This window comes from Anas acuta, chromosome 6 (genome assembly GCF_963932015.1).
Source record: "Anas acuta chromosome 6, bAnaAcu1.1, whole genome shotgun sequence".
NCBI classification, from domain to species: domain Eukaryota; kingdom Metazoa; phylum Chordata; class Aves; order Anseriformes; family Anatidae; genus Anas; species Anas acuta.
Genome location: NC_088984.1, coordinates 10,308,144 through 10,328,829, shown reverse-complemented (window position 1 = coordinate 10,328,829; position 20,686 = coordinate 10,308,144). Strand labels below are relative to the sequence as shown.

The window sequence follows — 20,686 nt, the reverse complement described above, 5'->3', positions numbered from 1 at the left end:
AACAGATCTTTCTTTGAACAGAGACTAAACTGGAATGTCGCTCTTGGTTAACATTACAGTTCATTTAAAAAAAGAAGCATAAAAAGAAGTTCATCTTCAGTCACTTGAGACATATTCCTCTAAATGTATGTGCACATCCCTGTCAAGCAAACAAACAACAGATACCTAGCAGACTGCTTTAGGGTTTCCAGAAAATGATCTGGGCTCAGGTTGCAGTACTTGTGCCACTGCAGTCTGATAATACAAGTTCTTACCTGGCCAAATTCTGTGCCTCACTAATTTCTAGTAGATGGATACATCCTACCCACACCAGTTCCGTTAAAACCAGGGATGCTCCCATTTTAATTCTGCACATCTATAATCTCTTCCCACTGATGAACTGCACCCTGGAACATGAGACATGTCATGTAGTTTGACTCTAATGCTGGCCTGCTACTCCTGTACAGCCCTGTACCTTATTCACTACATACACAATAAAACAAGCAACATCATAACCTCCAACCTTTGAAATCTGTTCATATGAAGCCACGCAAAAATTACTGATAGCTGGCACAAGTAGAGCTCACGATACTGTAGATATCCAAATATTTGGCCCCTGAATCTATTAAAATAAATCAATTTGAACTTCTAGCCTCCAAGACTTCTCCTACTCAGCTGAATTGGAATTTGCCAACATCATCAAAAAGAACAACAAAAACTTCAAGGGCCACCAACAGACATGTTATTTGTTCACCATCACAACTTGCTACTTTAAAGTATTGAGACCTTTTATCATCTTATCAATTGGTAAAGTGATTCACGCAAGCTTTTCCTGTCCTGTTTCTAGTTTCCTTCTCACAATGTCAACAGTCTTCTGAGATGCAGATTACAGGATCCCACCTACGCGTAAAGTATTTGAGCAAATTATTATGATTTGCATCTGGAAATCATCAGCTGCACTACTCAAGAAGTGGCCACTTCAGCCTATGCTGTTATGCTCCAGACCTTGACTGCCTGCCATTTACTCGGAGAACACAAAGATTCAGTGAAAGCCTCTCATTGATGCCATGTTCCGAGAAGTGTCATCAGTGACTTAATTTACAGTTTTTACCGTTGCATTTATTGCTTTTAAACTCTGTGCGGGACATTGACTCATACTGCTGACAAAAGAGGTAGGCAGTAGATATGACCAGAAAGAAGTTTCCAACTCCAGCTTTCAGCTCTGCAGGCATGTCTCTTCCCATGACAAGGAGCAGCAAGCTCTCCAAGTCCTGACATCTTCAACTATAAAATTCACACTTTATCTACCAACTTGTCACCACAACCAAACCAGCTGTAGAACTAATGACAGCAAGACGCTAACACTCTTATTTTAAGTAATTTTACAGTGACATTTATGAGCAGTAATGAGCTATATGAATCAGTGGCATAAACCTACTTGAGACATAATGAACTAGAGGGCTAAAGAAGTGGTTTGAGTGCTAATTAAACAACTCTATATTTTTGCCATGAAGAATTAGTATCTTGTTAAATATCATAGTTTAGACTTGTTACACAACATGTTTCCATGGCTGACTTAGAATAACAATCACAAGTCTACAGACTGGCAATTCCTTTGGGAAGGGACATTTATTGGCTGCAGCTTGAGAAAATACAGAGAATGTCATGAGAAAAGCCAAACAAAGCCTTCACTCCTCACACAGATCCACAAAAAACCCTACCCAGTAATTCAACCACTGGCTACAGCCAACGTCTTTGCTAGCAGACACAAGCTCCCCCTTTGCTCACGTGCTCTGAACCCACCAGAAACTCAAGAGCATTGTCAGCATAACCTGGGAGATGAACAAATGCTCTGGAAATACTGGGTGCAACCAGAAGAGCCAGGTCCCCTTCCCCTAGTTGGGTCAATATTGTGCAAACCACATTCAACAGCAGTTTTGTTTTGTTTGTTTTTATTATATTTTTTTTTCCCTCCATTGGTTCTGCTTGTGTGCAGGGAACGATGTCTTCTCATTTCAACAGCACTCCTCAGTTGAACTGAGAAATGGGAATACGCTCTCAGGAGCCCATGCTCACAGGCAGACAGCATCACACTGCTCACCTCTGAGCATGCTGTCGAAACAGTTTTGCATATTTCTGTAACAGACAATACAGAAAAATCTACTGAGTTCTCTTCATCCCAAAATCTAGGAGAGCTGCATTTAAAAAAAAGCACTGCTGTGAAGACACCCTAACAGCTCCATTAGCTTCGCGTGCTCCCTTCTGATGGGATAGAATAGATATGCAAAGATAAAGCAAATCGCAAAAGCAGCCAACACAAGCTCAGCTTGAAGGCAAAACACAATAAAGCGCTTCCACAGATCCAGCTCACACAGCCTATCATGGCAAACAGACACGAGGACTTCTTGCTGGCAAGAAGTTTCCCAGGACAGAAACAAATCAACTGTCTTGCTGCCCTAGCTGCGAAGAGGACTGCTGCTTTTCCTTCCACTTGTCTTCAAAACCTAAACAAGTTCAATAGAAAGAGTTGAAGTTATCTGTTTTCTTCTTTCCCTCTCCAGGGGCTACAAATTCATCATAAAAGCTTAGGCAGCTATAAAAGCCATCAGCAAGAGAATGGCAGGAGTACATTAAATAAGCCCGGTAATCTAAATGCCACACCGCAGGCAGCAGTTGAGCACAATATTCCAGCGTTTCCTTCAACACAAGCAAGTTTGCAAGAGCACCATGTTACAATCTCTGCCTAAAGAGCAAGTCTCTTTAGGCATGCATATCAAGATTTTCACTCTCTAATGCAGGAAAGAAAACAGCCCAAAGGTCCAGCTGAAATAACTGTTCTAGTAATCATCTAGCCTTTATTCTCGGTTAAAAGCTTGACCTGAATTGTTAATGCTTATAAAGATAAAAAGCATCAGGCCTCCATCACTTGTTCAACTCCTCGTCCTGAAACAGGCACCAAGACTGACATTTCTCTTCAAAGAGGAGACAAAACTTGTAGAATATCCTGGCAGTTCAACAAAAGGATTTTTATTTTTATTTTTTTTAACAGAGCTCTTCAATCAGGTTGCAGGGCAGCACAGATCCTCCAGGAACTGCTTATGTACCATGCAAGTCCCAACTCAATCTTTCTAATCACAAACATGCAGCTTCCTTAATTCTTGGAAATGGGGAGTCAGAATTGATTTGGGGAGGGGTGAGGAGGGTGTGAAGGAATGAAAAAAGCCACACATAAATGACTACGTCTCTGCTGAGGGCACAAACATCAGGAGTTCTAAAACAGGTGAGGCGACTGAACCTTTTAAAGGAGGATGTTCAAGGCATTTTCAACCAACATCCACTGAGAACGCAGAAGTCAAAGGGAGCCTTCACGCTGGTAATAAATGCCACATGAAAAATATGGGGCAACTGCAGAGAAAAAGTGCATGCGCATAAGGAAGCAGGAATGGACAGAAAAAAATGGTTGGCAGAATCTTTAGATTTAAACTGGGAGGTATGTTTCCTTCGTCTTCCTCATTCATCTTGAGCAGTTGATAAACTGTAATGTATTTTACATCTCTGTAGTGCTGCTCTTTCAGAGCAGCTGATAAGAAGTCAAGCCTCGGCAGCAGGGGTATACTCTGAGGGTTGCGACCTTCGGTAGGGGAACTGAGTTCATTATTACTTCTCAAAAGAACTCTCTCTCTATATGTAACAAACTAACCATGATTTATCAAGTCCTTTAAGTAGATAATCTAATATTAGATATTCATTCCAAAATAGTTGGCAGACAATTAAAGTTAGTGGGTTGTTTTGCTATCCTCAGAATTAGGATCTGGAAAAAAATAAAGGCTTTTTTGCAACTATAACAAGCAGCAGAGACATTTCTTCTGTGTGTTTCTTTGGAACTCATTATAGTCACAACGCAATTTCAAATCACCTAGGTTAAAATCTGATTAATTGTAAATAAAGATCACAACTGCTTATATCTGAGCCGAAATAGTACACTGGAAACAAGTATGCACCCACCATCTGGCGCACCGTAATTACAGAAATTAAAAACGCATTTCTGCGGCCTGCCTTTAACAATTTTTACTGATACAGTAATACGTGATCTTCTTAGGGAACATAATCTAAATTCATGCTGTTAAATGATCACAGGACTATCCACTGTATGGCGTAAGCAGTTCATTAATCTGGAATCTTTAAAAAAAAAGCTTGCTTGCTCCCTAGTAATAACAGAAATGGTTTCTGTAGTTTCACGTCACGCCGTTAAATTTAATCCACAGTCAAGGCAAGTTAATTTCACACCTGCTGAGTGATATCCTGATGGATGGCACCACAGCAGGTCATTAATTTTCTTTCCTTTTGATTAATTTCACACCACACACTGGACACAGTCTTTTGAGTTACAATGTCTGAGAGCAACGCTTAATCCCTGTAAAGGGCTAAATCGGTTTTTGACCGCATGCCAAAACAAAAAGCACCCAGATGTGACCCACGAAAGGAAGTGTCAATAGGCTTGGTACTGCACTCTGACACTGCCCCAGGTGTGGCAGGGCATTCTCAGTCAGAAGCCCTTTTTAAGTGCATCCTTCTTGACAACAGCCTCAAAACAAAAATGCTGGCTGTTCCTTACATTTGAAGCATTTTTATACAAACATTCTGCAGCATCAGGAGTGAGGCTGTGGTGACATAACCAAAACAAATGAGAAATTGGCTTTTTTTTTTTTTGCCACAGAACCCCCTTAGTGTTTAGTTACTGCCTTTGTACCTAGCAAGGTATAAAGGTTTACCAAGACTACCACATCTGCTGTTTTCAAATGAACATCAAGAGCACGTGGGGCAAAAGAGGAGGAAGAAGGGGCAGCCCTGTTTCACGTTTCACGTCCCTCATCCCTCTGCTCCAGCCACTCATTTCCTCACCCTCCTTTGGAGGAGCAGTGCCAAATCAACAGATCCCTTGATGAGCTGTTCAGATCACAAAAACAAAAGGAGCCTCTCTCTTACACAAGCTTTCGGCTTGTTGTGCAAACCAAGCTGTCCGACAGATGGGTCAGGTGCGTATCCGAGCTGGTGAAAACAAAAAGGAGAAATTGTATCTTTTCATAATGAAGAGCTGTTCAGCTTGGCCATTCTCTACCTTTGGGGGAATGATTCCAAACAGCAGCCTCAAAAGCATCGCGCTCCGTGCTGACCATGGATGGAGCCGGCCCCCTAAACTCTGAGCAATCCCTGCTTTTATCTCTTCCTCTCTCTCCACACCCCCCAGTATCCTACAACACAGCAAATAGTCAGGACCCGTTAGTGCCTGCAACTCATTCAAGATTTTGTATCTTTTGTTCTTACTTCCTAATGCTGCTTCCCAATATAGAATGAGCAACTTTTTAATCTCTTCCTGAACATCAGGAAAAATAATTTAGAAAATAGAAAGCAGGCTCACATGCTTACCCACAGCCCTTTTTGGCAGCAGAAGCTATCACAGTTAAGTTGAAGCAGTGGAGAGAGTGAAGAGGAAAATGGTTACCGGATTTGCTGAAGGGAAGTCACGAGGACCATGGGATTCAGTATGCCCTGCTTACATTTCTGGATGTGACAGGCTGGGGCCAGGAAGGTGTGACCTCTGCCAGATCCACCCCTGCCAGCAGAAACCCAACTCTTTCTCCAAGCAGAAGTCATTGCCTCCTCACATCTGCCCAAGGAATTAACCTGAATGAGAGTCCCCCAGACATTTCAGTCAAATGAAAGCAGGTAAGAAGTCATCTGCTATTTGAACTACAAAGCTGGCTGGTCTGGCTATTTTGATTAGAATAGGTCAGACAGTATAAATTGCCCTTCAATCAAGATCAAGAATACCTTCTACTACCACTCTGTTGTCCTCTCCAGGTCAGCATGCTGCCACCGTGTCTCCCTAGTAAGTTTTCGATCAAAGGCTGTGCATAAAGCTTGAGGAGATGCTCCTATGATGTGTGTTGTAATGGCTACTCGTTTATTTGCCAACACACATTTCCAGCATGAACTCACAATTTTTACTGTCAGCTCCTACAAAGGATAAAATACTGGATGAACTAGAAGCTGGATTAACAGGATTTAGCTACAGACTGGAAAGTCAGAGTAAATGATCGCAACCAGTAGAACTTCCAAGCCTGGCTTTCAGGACAAGGCTGCCGTTGCTGGCAACTGGTTATGCCAATTCTGAGAGTCAGGAGTATCAAAAGCAAAGCCAGAGCTTGAATACTGTTTACAGCAGAATGAAACTTATTCCTCATCGTTGCTTGGCTCCCATTAGCAATGGGAAAGGGAACCTTCCAGTCCTTTCCTCAGTTACCCAAAGCATAGCATAAAAAGACTTAAAGGAACAAGGTTTTGATGTCTACATTTTAGATGTCTACAGCACACCTAGGTACACCTAGACTTTCTTTTGTACCTCTGAGCACTAATGGACTGCTGAAGAAGCCACTCTCTTTCTACCTGAAGCCTCTTCTCCAGCTGCTGTCTCCCAGGATTGCTTCTCCAGAGACGTGCATTGCTCTCCTCAGGCTGGCCTTTAGGCTGCTCGAGCTGGTGCTTCAGAAAGCAAGAACACCAACCAAAAATGCACAGCTAGGCCACAGGTCATGGCCTTCAAACCCAGCTGGCCTCCTCACCCTCACAGAAAGGGTGGTGCTTTGAAAGAAGAGAAATGTCACCTTCCTACATAGCATTTGAAACCAGAAAACGAAACAACAACAACAAAAACTTGCAAGCTGAGTCCTATGCCGTTTTCTTTCCTCTTCACACAAATCGAGGTGAAATTTCCCCAAGTGCCTGGATTAATGCTTACAAAGTCCCTTTCATTTTTATAGCACTTTGTAAACTAAAACCAAAGTGCAATAAAGAATGAATTTTAAATTGCTATGTCTCTATTCATTATGCATGTCACCAAATATCAGGCAGAACCTCTGAAGGTAAAACTCAAATAATAACCACTGAAGCAACGTGATGGAGAATACAGCCGACAAGTGATATATTTAGCTTCATCCTATCTCTGTCCCCAGAGGAAAAAGTGTTCCTTCTAGTGTGGGAAGGGGAGGAGGAAAAAACACTTATTTGGTACGTTAAAAAAAAGAGCCTAGAAAATAAAGACATGTTTTCCCCAACACTGATAACCACTTTAAACAGCCTTATACAACTACAAAATAGCATTACATTTGCCTTGACATGAATTTAAGCTTGTGTTTTTCACTCTGAGTGACATCAAAGGGTTATTTTCTTCTGCTGCCCACTGCAGTTATCTTGAACAATTTCAGCGTAAGGAATTCTGCTCCTCTCCACCTTTTCAAATCAATTTGAAGCAACTGAAACAAATCTGGTGAGTTAATTTTGCACTTGGCTGAACCATACAAAGATTATATGATCTATGGGCATGTTTTATACCTGTTGCCCTCCTCTTTGATTTCACTAGACCAGGAATTTCACCATGCAAGCTCTTTGGCACGCTCTCAGACAGGCAAATTGAGGTTTTTCTCCCTACAGTGCTTAGAACACAAGTCAGTTCTTAGAAAACACTTTTCTGTGAACTAAAGCATTGTAATCAAATGAAACTGCTTAAAAAACAAAAAACAAAAACACACAACTAGCAGAACCTTAAAAAATGCTCTAAAAATGTCTCTGGTTGTGACAAGTGGTGCTATCGACAGCAGATGAGCTGCTGTGGCTATAACGTAAGAAACATCTTTCCACTGTAGCTGCGTTCTAAACTCCTGGCAACATCTACAGCAGGATGTGTTACTTCCACAAAGCTCTTTACTGTCCTAAACCAAACTGTTTCCAGAGTCCAAAAGGAAATCCAAGAGGCAATAATGTTCATCTCTAGAATGGTCACAGTGGGGGAAAAATACGGGGTGCAGAAAATAAGTGTATTTTGAGGTAACAAGAAAAAGCTAGGAGACTTTCCAGGACAAATACAGTGGTAGTAGGCTTGCCTCAAAAGGAACTTTCATTAGCAGCAAGGACAACATTTATTTGCCATATATCTAATTAAACATTAGGTGGAGAACATGGTAATGAGTTCTTAAAGGCACCCAGTATCAAATATGCAAACCCACTGGAATTACTTCTACTTTCTGATTTTCTTCTGGACCTCAGGGCCAGGTTCAGCATCCATTCTCTCTGACTGTTGTAAAACTCCGGTATGACAAACCTTCCTACTACCAAGGTCCTGTTAATGAGCTAAAGGCACAGTGTGTGAAATAAATCCACACCTCTAAGACAAATACCACCTATAAATACACACAAAAACATCCACTTTCAGACAAGCCTTTTAAAAATTATTGCAACCTAGCACTTAATGTAAAAGCATACGTAAGGCTGCCAAAAAAGATCACCTAGAGCTCTGAGCAGAATTTAAATGGTCTTCAAACAGTACTGTAGTAGCGGCAGAAGGGAAGAGGCCACATCACTGATGCTACCGCAGCTGAATGGATTTCTTTGTGGGTTAGTCATAGCTAGCGAAGATAATAAGGCAGAGACACAGAGGAACAGATTTTCCAATATTATGAAAATATTCATTCCTTTCTACTCACTGGGGGAATGTGCTGGCAAACGCATCTTTAAAGGCTAAGCGGATACAGGAAGCCTTACTCTTTTAAACCTTGTATAACCAGGCTATATAGATTTACCTTGGTAACCGCCAGGATTTGACAGAACTTGCAGAAAACTATTGAAGACATTTTAGCACATTTTTAACACCCGGAGCAATCCACTTTCTTTATAAGCTACAAGCACAAGGACCCAAGACAGGCTATCCTACTACCGTTTTGTACCTTAGCCTACTGACTTCCACCTGCAGCCCACTGCAGAAGACATAAACCCATAGCTGAGCCATGTGAATGCAGAGTGGAACAGTACCTCTAATCAGGGGCAGCAAAATAAAACCCTTCAGATGTCAGTCACTCATGTTCATTAGGGCTGGTCTTAAAGAGAAGAGCTGTTCCTACTAACAGCCTGACAAAAGACAGCCTATATTTATTATTTATCTTTATACTATATATATTTGTTATAATTTCCCTCCGTGCTTCAGGAGGTTACGATATTCCTTCCTACAGCTTCATATCACTCAAGAGCTTCCAGGCTTTATTCCAGCTTAGGCTGCTGTTTTAATGCTGGGAAGAGATGCACCCCACGATTTGGACCCAACACATGACTTAAGGCTTAATTGTGAAGAGTGCTTTGAAAATCATCTCTGTAGTCCCGTAACATTACTTAGTATAAAATAATAATCAGGGATTTAAGAAGCAGTTATTTCGAACAGTTATTTCAGCATATGGCTTTTGAGCAGTTTTCATTTATTCTTTAAACCTGATAAAATACCTGATCTTCACAGTAGTCCAGCAACTAAGCCTGTTTTCCCATAGGTAAGGTTTCATTTAACCCCTAACCTCTCCTTCATTAACTACGTTGCTCCTGCTCTCCATATGCAAGTTTGCTTTACCTTAAAGACAGCCGAACTCCACCAGTTACTTCAACAATTCCTTAACAACAGCTTCACCACCACCAGACTCTCTGCCTATCATTCTGTAAGATTCTTTAGAACTAGAAATACTTTTTCTCTGCTTAGCTAAAAAATGAAAATGAAACACCGCTTCATGGTTACAGGCATCTAGCTGCTATGACACTCAGTTCCACATCAGGTACCTAAAATCTGTACACAATGAAATGGAGAGCATCACTGCAAAAAGGGTCTCAAAAAAGCCCACTTGCAAAAGAAGTATAGAAGAAGTGTAAGCTTTCTGTGGAAAAGAAATTTCAAATGATATTAAAAAGCTAGGTTCAGAAATTTAGATTCATTTGATGACTTGCTTGGCTCAGCTCTCCGATGTTCTAACAGGCCGCTGAGACAATCTGAAGTAGTAAGGTCACGTTTTCTTTGTAATTGTCATAACATCACATTTGTTTCTCCTGCTCAGCCAGTTGGTTTTTTGTGTGTTTTTTTTTTTTTTTTTTTTTTTTTTTAATATAATGACTGGCCTAGAAGAGATGCTTATATAGACATCCAGAATAGAATCATAGAATCATTAAGGTTGGAAAAGACCTCCAGGATCACCTGGTCCAACCATCCCCCTACCACTAATGTCACCCACTAATCATGTCCCCAAGCACCACGTCCTTGAACACCCCCAGGGACAGTGACTCCACCACCTCCCTGGGCAACCCATCCCAATGGCTGACCATGCAGCAACGAAGCCCGATATGTGATTAGAACAGCAAAATATGGAAGTCAATTCTGGTGCCAATAACCCCCCAGGGAAAAAAAAAATCTGCAGATCCAGACAAACTACAGGACACTTAATGATCACTCGCCTCTTCAACACGCTACATTGATTTTCTGTAGATTCAAAGCTTGTGCAACATGGGCAGAGTCTGACCTTCAGTAAAATGACTCAATCATTTCAGACAGTTGCTTGAGGTTGGTTGAAAAAAGCCACATCAGAAAAAAAAGGAAGAGGAACTGCGTGAAAGTGTTATGGATGTGACAAAGAAATAGATAAAAGATCCACTGGCCTTCTAAAGGCACGCAAGCCATCTTTGAAATCAGCTGGTTTGACAATTAGTTGGTGGGCAACCTAATAGAAATGTTCATCTCATATCTATTATCAGCTGACTACACAAATATTCTGCATAGCTACAACCATACCTCTCAGACTTCATGAATTTCTACTTAATTTTTACAGATGAAGAATCCATCCAGGTTTGTTGATTGGATGGGGAAGGACGAGATCTGTTTTAGCCCAGGTCAGTAAAGATTTTCTAAAATATCTAATAAGGAAACAGGTTACAAAGACATAAGAAAGAACTGGAAGATGGGAAGGAACATGCAAGGTAAAGCATAAACATTGAGTGTATGATAATATGTCAAGTCATACAGTGAAACCACAGCCTTGAAGAGAAGATGTTTGGGGAAAACAGACAAAAGCCATCAGAAGTCTGTATTGAGAAAAAGAGCTTGCCTCTTTCTGAGCACTGCAGAGGACACTCAAACACTTCTCACACACAACAGAAATCCAGCTTAACATCAATAACAACAAAACAACAATCAAGCAAAAGACAACAAAAAACAATATGCAAGACAGTTTTGACTTAACATTGAGAAACAGCTGAATAGAAAGTAACGTTCACTAAAATTTTCGTGCTCTAGCTGAAGGCTGCTTCCAGTGGAGAAGCAGCCAGGCTGAGCAGAACAGAAATACGTATGTTGCCTGCATTTTTTCTGAATGCCAAATGAAAAGAGAGCACAACACCATTAGCCTCTCAGTCTTTTTGAGGTGTGGAACACAGGAGGCAGTGCTAATAGCAACAGTTCAGTAGCAGTGACAAAGAAATCATGCTTCAAATTACACAAAAACAGGGAAGGGAGGAGAAAGACACAAGCCCAGATGAAAAGGAAGGTACAACCAAAACCCTGAAACCTCTTACACAATGTCCTAGAGAATTTCTAATGCTTCTCCCTGTTTATTTTTTTCCTAAATCAGTTTTACAGCTCAAACACTGGTGTACTATCCAAAAATTTCTTAAATATCAAATTAGGAAATGAAGACCTTAACACAATAATAGCTGGACAACCATCAGCAGTACTGTCAGCCACACCAGCAAGCCAAATGAGAAAACAGCAGCAAAGGGGAAAAAAAGGAAGACAGTTTGCTAATACCATTTGACAAATTTCTTCTTCTATTTGTCAAATGCAAGGATGACAGAGGAGGTCAGTACAAAATCAGCAATGGAAATGTTCTTCACCTGTATTTCTATAGACAGGTCACATTTTTATCCTGAGCAATTAGGCCTGATCCCCATATGATAGGCATGGTGGAAATACTGAGCACTGTAGGGTTCCTGGAGTAATTTCTGCCAAAATACAATGCTGCATCAGCAGCCTTTCTAATAAAATGCCAAATTTTAGTTATTTAGAGAGTGAGGTGGGTGGCATATTTAAAAATACTCTGTAGCTTGTGGAAGGGCAAGAGTCTGCCTTCGTTAAAAAAAACCTCTTTGCATAACACACATCCAAAATCAATAGCACGAAATCTGATTTGAATATCAGAAGTTTTTGTAGCGAGTAGGATATTTTTGTCCTAATTACAATAGGTACAAACATGTATGTTAATAGTACTTCCACAGCACATTTCGGGAAAGGGGAAAGGCCATTACTTTCTTAAATAAAACTGGGGCCACCTGGCCTACTGGAGGGAGCTTTAACCCATATTAACCCCCTAGTAACACAGAATTTTAAGGAATAAAGCCAGTCTTCTAAATTAGACTGATGTTCAAACAGCCAAAGCCAGCACTGCCACTGACAGCAGCAGCTTTACCACCTCCTGAGCTCCTTCCCCAGCTGACACAGGTAAAAGGTGAAGAAGCCAGGGAACGGCTGGTGGGGTTTTCTTAAAAGACCATTTTTTGCTCGATAAGGCTGACCGCTTTCTTTGCTGTAGATGTGGCCACACGCATACTAAGACCTCAGCACGCAAGGAAGTGCTCTTAGACATGTTTTAAGTAGCTTACACAATATTGGCATTCTTCTGTACCATTACACAGCGTGCAAGCCACGGAACTGGGACACACGAAAGCTAGTATGGCAGGAAACATATCAAGGTACAAGGACTTTAATACAAGCTGAACAGAAGCTAAACCTGTAACAAGCTGATTTTTATTTTTAAATCAGCCACTACAGACCTCAAAGGAAACTTTAAGAGCACACTCGGGCCTCGTTGTCCTAGTTTCAATAAACAAAGCCAGAGGTTTAAATAGCATCTACTCGAGAGCTAAAGTAAGCGGCAACACGCCTTTTACATCAGGATGGCACTTCATCCACTGCACTTGGCCTCTCGCTGCAGTGTGATGAAAATCCCTTCCTCCAAGCCAGGGGCACACTGAATCACCACTGGTGACCCACCAGTGGCAACAGATCCTGAACAGATTGAGCTGAACTTCCAGACCATCAGTTGGTGAGCGCTACTTCCAGGGAACCTCCATCTCAGCTGCTAGCAAGCCTCAATGGAAGCCAGCAGCGAGGCCAAAATCTTAGTCATTTTCCAGTGTGAAAATCTTCCTCGCTCCCCCTTTAACTTACTTGGTGAGAATTTGGATAAAACTGGTGAGATGAGAGTCACTGCAGCCTGCTGCTCAAAAGGAATCATGCATAGTCCTATCAGGTTCTCCAGACAGCCCTAAGGAGAGGCAGCGAAGAGAATTCAAAGATTTCACAATATTGAACAACTAGTGCCATAAAGCAGGGGCAGTAGGCGTCCCCAGAAGTCTCAAAGCACTGAGACCTAGGCTCAGAATTAACATATCAATTTGCTTTGTTACGTGTGTGACCCGGTTTCATTTTTTTTACATCATTACAAGGAACGCAGAAGTTCTTGTTTTACTGATTATCCCATTTCTCGAACGTAACTGCCAAACTACTCAAGAAAAAAAATCTGGAGAAGTATTCCAACAAGTACTACTACTACCTAGCAGGAAAGGAGGACAATTTGTATTCCTCTTTCAAGAGAAGTTACAATATTGAGGCAAAGATTATTTCTGGAACTGGTTTACCAATAAACTCAATTAGTATCTAAGAAAATGGCTATTAGAAATAAAAGCCAATTGTTTTAAAGTATAACCATAAAAATCATTTAATTTGATCACAGGCTCTTAAAATTTGTCTAAATATTCAGAACTGGTCAATTTTTTGCATAGTAAAATAGCCGTTAGCTGCAAGTGCTTTCACTGTATTTTCCTACTTAAGCTTTCTCCTCCTACATGCTTTTTTTCCCCACTGTAGTAAAAGAAACGTAGCTACCTAACATGTATATAGATCTTAAGCGCCAACAGAGCGACGCTACATTTCTCCATGCTCCTGGAGGATCAATAGTGTCGCTTGAGAAACTGCATTTCATGAAGGGAAATACAGGGAGGGGAGCTGTTCATGTTAAGAACTTGCAAAGCAAAACAATGTGCCAGGGGACTGATCGAAATGATGCAGCTGTAATTATCCGGTCAAATATGCAGCACAACCCATGCTGAAGTCTGAGCGGTAAAGAGAGAGAAGGAACCTCCTTTTCTAATTTAGCTTTATATCTGTTTAAAGTTCACACCTGATTTCTAAACCTAGAAACTAAACTTACAGACAAACAGGCTGAGCCCTTCAAAAGCCTCTCTCAAACAAGTCATTTTGTTCAGTCCTCCAAATATTTTTTTCCAGACTCTCTCCTGAGCTCTATAGACCTGTGTCCACAACCTCTTCAACAGAGGTACATGTTTTAACTTTCCACCTGAAATTCCACCAGCACATGGACTGCGAAACAGTCCCTTTTCTGCTCATGCTCTTTACTTGCAAGCCTACCTCTAAGATGTCCTCTGCCCAAGCACCAAAAAGGTACCTTGCTTGGACTCCTTGCCTACTTGTGTTTTAAACATCTCCTTACTGCCCAGGGCACAGCCCCTCCTCCTGCCAGAATTATCACTAAACACACCATGTGCCTACCACTAGCCAAATGCATTTTTGTCAGGACTCTCAGTGTTTCAGGAGGGAGTTTCAGAGCTGTTTCTTCACCTGATTTTGGTTTTACAGTGTGTTAATCACATTGAAAAGTTCATATCCGCTTCCAGCAAATTATCTTGTACAGAGAACACTGCTGCCAAGCCCCTTTGTCACAGGCATTTGCAAAACAAGTATGAAAGTCCCAGTGTTAAGAGTATTTCTGGATTTTTCTAGGCATGAAATACATGGCTGCTTCATTCCTCTTTTTTTTTTTTCCAGGGAGAAGACTCCTTGTCAGGTGGCTCAAATTCTGAGATCAGGTAAACAAAGACACACCAAGATTCATTTTAGGAAAGGTGCATGTATGTGTGTTCATTTTAATGTACAATTCATACCAAAAGCAAAACAGAAAGAAAACTCATCCAGACAGGATGATGATGATGCTTTAATTGCATCTTGGCAGAAATAGGCAGTTCAAACCAACTTCAGGAAAAGAAAACTATTTGATGGCTCCCGTTACTTGGAGCAATGTCTGAGAAGCCCTAGTAGTGGAAGCATTTCTGTCACGCAGAAACAGCCTTCACACAACAGTGGACTGCAGCAGTGTGGGACTTGGGCTCTACAGTTAGGTCAAGCAAACAGTGTCACTGCTTTTAAGGCAGTCACGTCACCATGTTTCAGAATAGAGTAAGAAGAGAATGGGATGGTGAAAATTTTCTTCACAGGAACTTCAGGCTAGCATTTTCACTCTTCTTTGTCTACAACATCCAAAATTAAATCAATGCACACGCTGTCTTGAACAGAACCTATCAAGACAGACTCGTTGAAATTACATAAAAGCATTTTAAGAAGTAAATGATCTGTTCAAAGATTTATTTTCGCTATGAATACCGTATCAGAAAGGTGCAAATTTACTAAACGAGTTAAGAAAAACACGCGTAACTCCTTCATGCATCCCACCTTGGCAAGTTTTACATCACCAATGAAATGTTTCAAATAGACCATCTACACTCAAACCATGAAGTTGTTTTAACAAAATAGGTCATAACAGCAGAGAAAAGTGAAAGTTTGATTACATTGGGTCCCTAATACTTGGAATCATCTTCCAGGTATACCGGATGCATATTCCAGCCACATTCTGCAGAGTTCAAGGGCAACTTCCAAAAACAGCCCTGAAGCAACCGATGGAGATTTGTTTTCATTCTTTCAGACACAGCCGTGGGGAGGGAAGGAGAAAAGAACAAATTTTTGCAGCAAGGGAACAGACACACGGAGAGAACAGAGGTAAAAAAGAGGAGAGGGATAAGAGAGAGTATTTTAAGCCCAAGAGAACCACCGCCTAAGTGAATCCATACATACAGCTTTGCACTGCTGGAGGTCTTCTGTAGGAGTGGGTGACTCCACGCCACTCACACACGTTTCAGACAAGAGGACTATCACATAACGGGCTGGAATCCAGAGGGTCCATATCTTGACATGTAACACATCCAATAAACCTCCAGACCACAGAATATGGCAGGATTTGTAATTCACTGCAGCTTGTACCTTCAATGACCACTTCATCAGTAGCTATCTGAAAATGTTTTGACAGGACCTCAAAAGAGGTCATGTAAACTGCTGTGCAACAGTCAGAGTGCTCACGTGGCTCACCTGACTCTTTGGGAAGCAGGGAATACAACCTTAACAGGAAACAGACAGGAAGCAGCAACAAGCTTCCTCACTCAAATCTCTGACTTAAGAAAGACATTCTAGTTACAAAACTATTCTCAGGAAGCGTAACCAAAAGCAATACACTATATGGGGAAAACAAAACAAAAAATGGTGACACAAAGAAACGAAACAAACTCCATGATTCAAGGCCAGCAACTGATACAAGTGAAATCAGTTTTTTTCCTAACAGTACGAATCTACTTCCTTCTTATGTAAGGAAAAAACAAGTCACTAAAACAATCTGCCTGCTACTTGTAACCCACGTAAACCCTTTTGTCTAAAGGACGAGGTCAAAAGAAGTGGTTGATAGCTTTCAAATACTACAGTCTTCTATCAGGAAAGAAAAAGCAGTAAGACAAACACCAGTGAGCTGGACTAATAATCAAGGTTAAACAGTTTGGAATGCCTGTGGGATGTATGAAGAAATATGCTTAGCTAATAGGAATAACAGGACCTTGTGAGACTCAACGAAGGGCAAGGATCACAGGATTCTTAGCTCATACAAACCATAAATAATAAATCAAATGAATCACATCATTGACTTAAGCTTTCCTTGTGAAAAGGACTTTGCTACTTTGAATCATGGACTTTGCTACTTGGAGCATTCAAAGAGGGAATCCCTGTCCCCCGAACTAATTTTGTTTTCTCCATTCCTTCCTTCGGGTCTCCCTAGTACACAGAACTGCCACATTTTTAGCAGAAGTTCCTGGCAGAAGCAACAACCTGGCCTGAGTGCCTGCATTGTGGCCTTGAAGGAACCACCCAATTAAAACCAACAAGACTTCTTTTTGTTGCAAGGCGAGAACAAACCCTGCCACTTTGTCTCAAGACAGCTCAACCATCACCCAAGCTTGAGCAGAAGAGTGAGGCTATCCACCTTGATGAAAGTTTGCACGGTCACAAAAGCAGCTGCCACGCATCTGAGGTTGTGCTAGCACTGGTGTCACTAGTTCTAATCACGGCTGTTCCTCCTCAAATGCTGTCCAAATAGAGCTCCTATGTCAATAACTAAAGTCTTGCACAGAACTAATAAAAACTGGTAGAAAGTTTTTCTCTCCTTCCCTCTGTGGCTGGAGAGTAACTCACAGTAACTGTTACCAACACACACACACAAAAAAAAAAGAAAAAAAAAACAAGAAACTGACAAAAGCACATGGGGTCACAAGTGAGGGAAACCAAGCCACTACCAGAACCGGATCTGAACAATGAAACTCATTTCTCACAGAAGTTACATGCCCTCATACTCATCCAGGCTGTTCAAGAAATGCAAGCGAGATGCAGTGAAGCCTCCACAGATCCAATAATGTATACCAGTAACAGGATGCTAAAACAAGAAAACCAGAGGGGTTTGCATGTGTGTGCATACACACAGAGGCAAATACAAAACTCTACTTTTCCTTCTGAAGCATCACAGACAAAAGGGGTTTTTGCTTTTTATTTAACTGTTACAATATATGAATTGCAGAGCCGTGTAAATACTAACTGCAAAAGCAGAGAAGATTAAAGGACGGCATCGTACCACTCCAACCACTTAAGAAATTTCTTAAATTGAAGACACAATAATAGCAGAACTGCTTGATTCGTGGAAGAGCTTCCCCTCATCAGATTCGCAGCTAATTAGTGCTGTGCAGCATGTTCATCTCCTCCAGCAGCTACTCCTGCGTTTCATTACCAAGTGACTGCAGGAGCACTGCTCGGGTTCCAAACGCAGCTAAGCAAGCGAGTTCAGCAGGCACTTTTGGAATAACATGACGTAAATGAAAATACTACCAGAACCTGGCTTTTTGATATTTATCATATCAGATTTCTTTCCACCATCTGCTCAATAGACTACGTCAATGTCAGCAAGTAACCATAAAGTAATGTTTGCTGCTCTATCTCCCTTATCGGTCCCTTTTCACAACAATAAAACCAAATTCTCTCATAAAATACTAAGGTAATCTTCTTTAGCATTCAACCTGCTCAAAACGTGAATGCCGTGTTCACAAAAGCCTTCAAAACACCTACCACACAGCTAATAATCAAGTTACTACATCAGTGCAGGGCACTTCACGTCAACAGCCTCTGAATTTTAGTAAAATTTGAGAGCCAAGATGGGGAGGAAAACTGCACAATAAGCCAATTTTATTAAAATAGTGAAGCGAACCTGTTAGATGACAGCAGAATATAATGCCAGAAACGTAACCTTGTAAAAATAATAAAAAAATAAATAAATTCAGACTGAAATGAATGGTGCTACTAAAATCCTTCGTATTACCTCAAGAATAGAAGTTGATGGTATAACTTTTTGTTTGCTTTTTGTTTAAATCAAGGGAAAGGAATTTGGTTGGAAGGAGATGACAAACTGGAGAGCAATTGCTGTTAATCTAAATCGTTTCAGGAATGCAGAACACCTCATTATTTTGCCCGATTCTACATCACAAAACAGATTAAGGATTTTAGATGATCTGCACTCAGTGTTGCTGGCCGCTTCCTAAGTTTTAGGCAGTTTAGTTCCTGGAGCTTAAGCAACCTGATCTTCTTACACTCGGTATTCAGCCACTTGGTCTTTCAGCATCTTTTCAGTCCAGGCTGTACAAGCTGGCTCCTTCTTAGACAGCAGGATGGATTTACCACCCAGAAAAGGGACGCGTATATTGTTTAATCCTTATTTGCTGATAGAAAATAAATCCATATTCTACATAGGAGAAAGAAAAAACAGCCTGTACACCTTAAATTAAGGCGAGTAGCCAGTCCTTTCAGTACACATAGCGCTCTACTTAAGACTGAACTATTCCCTATATTCTCCTGTACAGGTACAGAGCAGGAGGCAGCACTGCAAGTTGCCTTATATGTAATAAAAACACCAGAAAAAAGAAAGTGATGGATTTTTTACCACTATGAGGCTTGGCACAGCTACCAGTCACTACGTGAACCGCGGGTCCCGCAGCCAGCACGATTTCTCCTGGAGAACTCAGCCATTGCGCGAGGTGAAGGCAGGAGGAGGCAAATCCCCCCTTCAGCCGAACCCGGACCGAGTGCCCCCAGGCAAAATGGCTCCAAGAGCGACCGACACAACACCAACCAACCGGTTCCTCCTCCGGAGAGCGGCTGTCAGCCCTTTACGAAATGGTGAAACTATTTGGGAAGAGCCGCGAGCAGCAAGGCTGCAGCCGGAGGAGGAGGGCGGGGGGGGACGGGGGGACACACGGGACACAGCCCCAGTGGGGACGGGCGGCTGAGGGAAAGCGGAGCGGGCACCCCAGCGGCACCGCTCCCAGCCCGCAGCATCAAGGGCACGGCGCGTCCCCGGCTCACCGCGGCTCCGAGGGGCTGAGGCGCCCAGCCCCGACCCGGCGCCGCCCCCGAACTTCACCGCCCTGAGGGGAGGCAACGGGCGCCCTGAGGGGAACCAACGGGCGCCACCAACGCCCCCGGGGCCATCTTCCCTCACTCCCCTCACCCCCCTCACCCCCCTCACACCCCCACGACCCCCGCGTCCCCTCCCTCCCCCTCATCTCCCCCAGCCGCCCTCCACCCCCCAGGGGAGCCGTGAGGCGCCCCCCGCTCCCGCCTCGCCTCACCTCAGCGCCTCGCCCGTGCGCAGCCCCCCGCGGCGGGCGGGGCGCGGCGCCCATGGGCCCGCGGCCTGAGGGGCGGCCGGGCCGCCTGCAGGAGGGCGCAGGGAGCGTCTGCAAAGTGCCGGGCGCGGAGAGAGGAGGAGGAGGAGGAGGGAGAGCGGCGCGGCGCTGAGGAGAGGGGAGGGGAACGCGGAGGGAGGGGGGGGAATGCGCGCGCGCACGCCCGCGCCTATGACAGGCTGAGGCACCGCAAGGGAGCGTCTGCAAAGTGCGAGCCCGCCCGGCAGGCGGGAGGGAGGAGGAGGAGGAGGGGGCGGGAAGGCGCCGCCCCTCAGCGCCCGGCGCTCCGTCAGGGGGCGGCTGCGGGCGGAGGGGGACCTCTGGCGGGCGGCCCCGCTCCTCCTGCCGGCCTCCTGCTGCCTGCCCCGGGGGGGAGAGTGCTCCCGGCCACGCCGTGAGGCGAGGCGGTGGTGGTGGGCTGGTTGGTGCCACAGCGGGATAAAGCGGCTGTGGGGGCGATGGCCACATTTGCGCTCCTCTGAGGGTTGAATTTGGGGATGCGCGTACACAGCAGCTGATGTAGAGCCCATCCGTCACTTTTGGGTTCGCCGTGATGTATTGCTGAAGTAACATACCCAGAAAATAACCGCACAAGTCCCCCAGCAGAGCCCTTTCCAAAGGCAGCAATAGGAACTTACAGCTCAGGAGCTCCCAGCTCGCTGAGGTGATCCCGCGTACAGGGTGAGGAAGTCACGGCGATTCCACAGCGTTTGTGTCTGACACGGCCGAATGGCAAAGCCTGGCAGAGATGAGCACACCAAGCACATCCATGAAGGAAGCGAGAGCCGCAGGGCTGAGGGTGCTGCCTGCCCAGGGAACCGCGCTGAGGAAAGGAGGGCTCCTGGGAGTACAGAGGCCGAGGGAAGACAGCAGAGATCCCCACAGCGTTAAAGCATTA

The 20,686-nt window shown here is 43.3% G+C and overlaps 1 protein-coding gene across 1 annotated transcript in view; it reads right to left on the bottom strand.

The window, feature by feature from the left end:
* The window catches only part of MGAT5 (alpha-1,6-mannosylglycoprotein 6-beta-N-acetylglucosaminyltransferase), a 116,330-nt gene extending 96,421 nt beyond the window's left edge, over positions 1–19,909 (bottom strand). The window contains exon 1 of the mRNA XM_068687365.1: positions 19,732–19,909. The gene's annotated coding sequence lies outside the window, so the exon portion shown is untranslated. The remainder of the gene's footprint in view (positions 1–19,731) is intronic.
* Between the last annotated feature and the right edge of the window lie 777 nt (positions 19,910–20,686).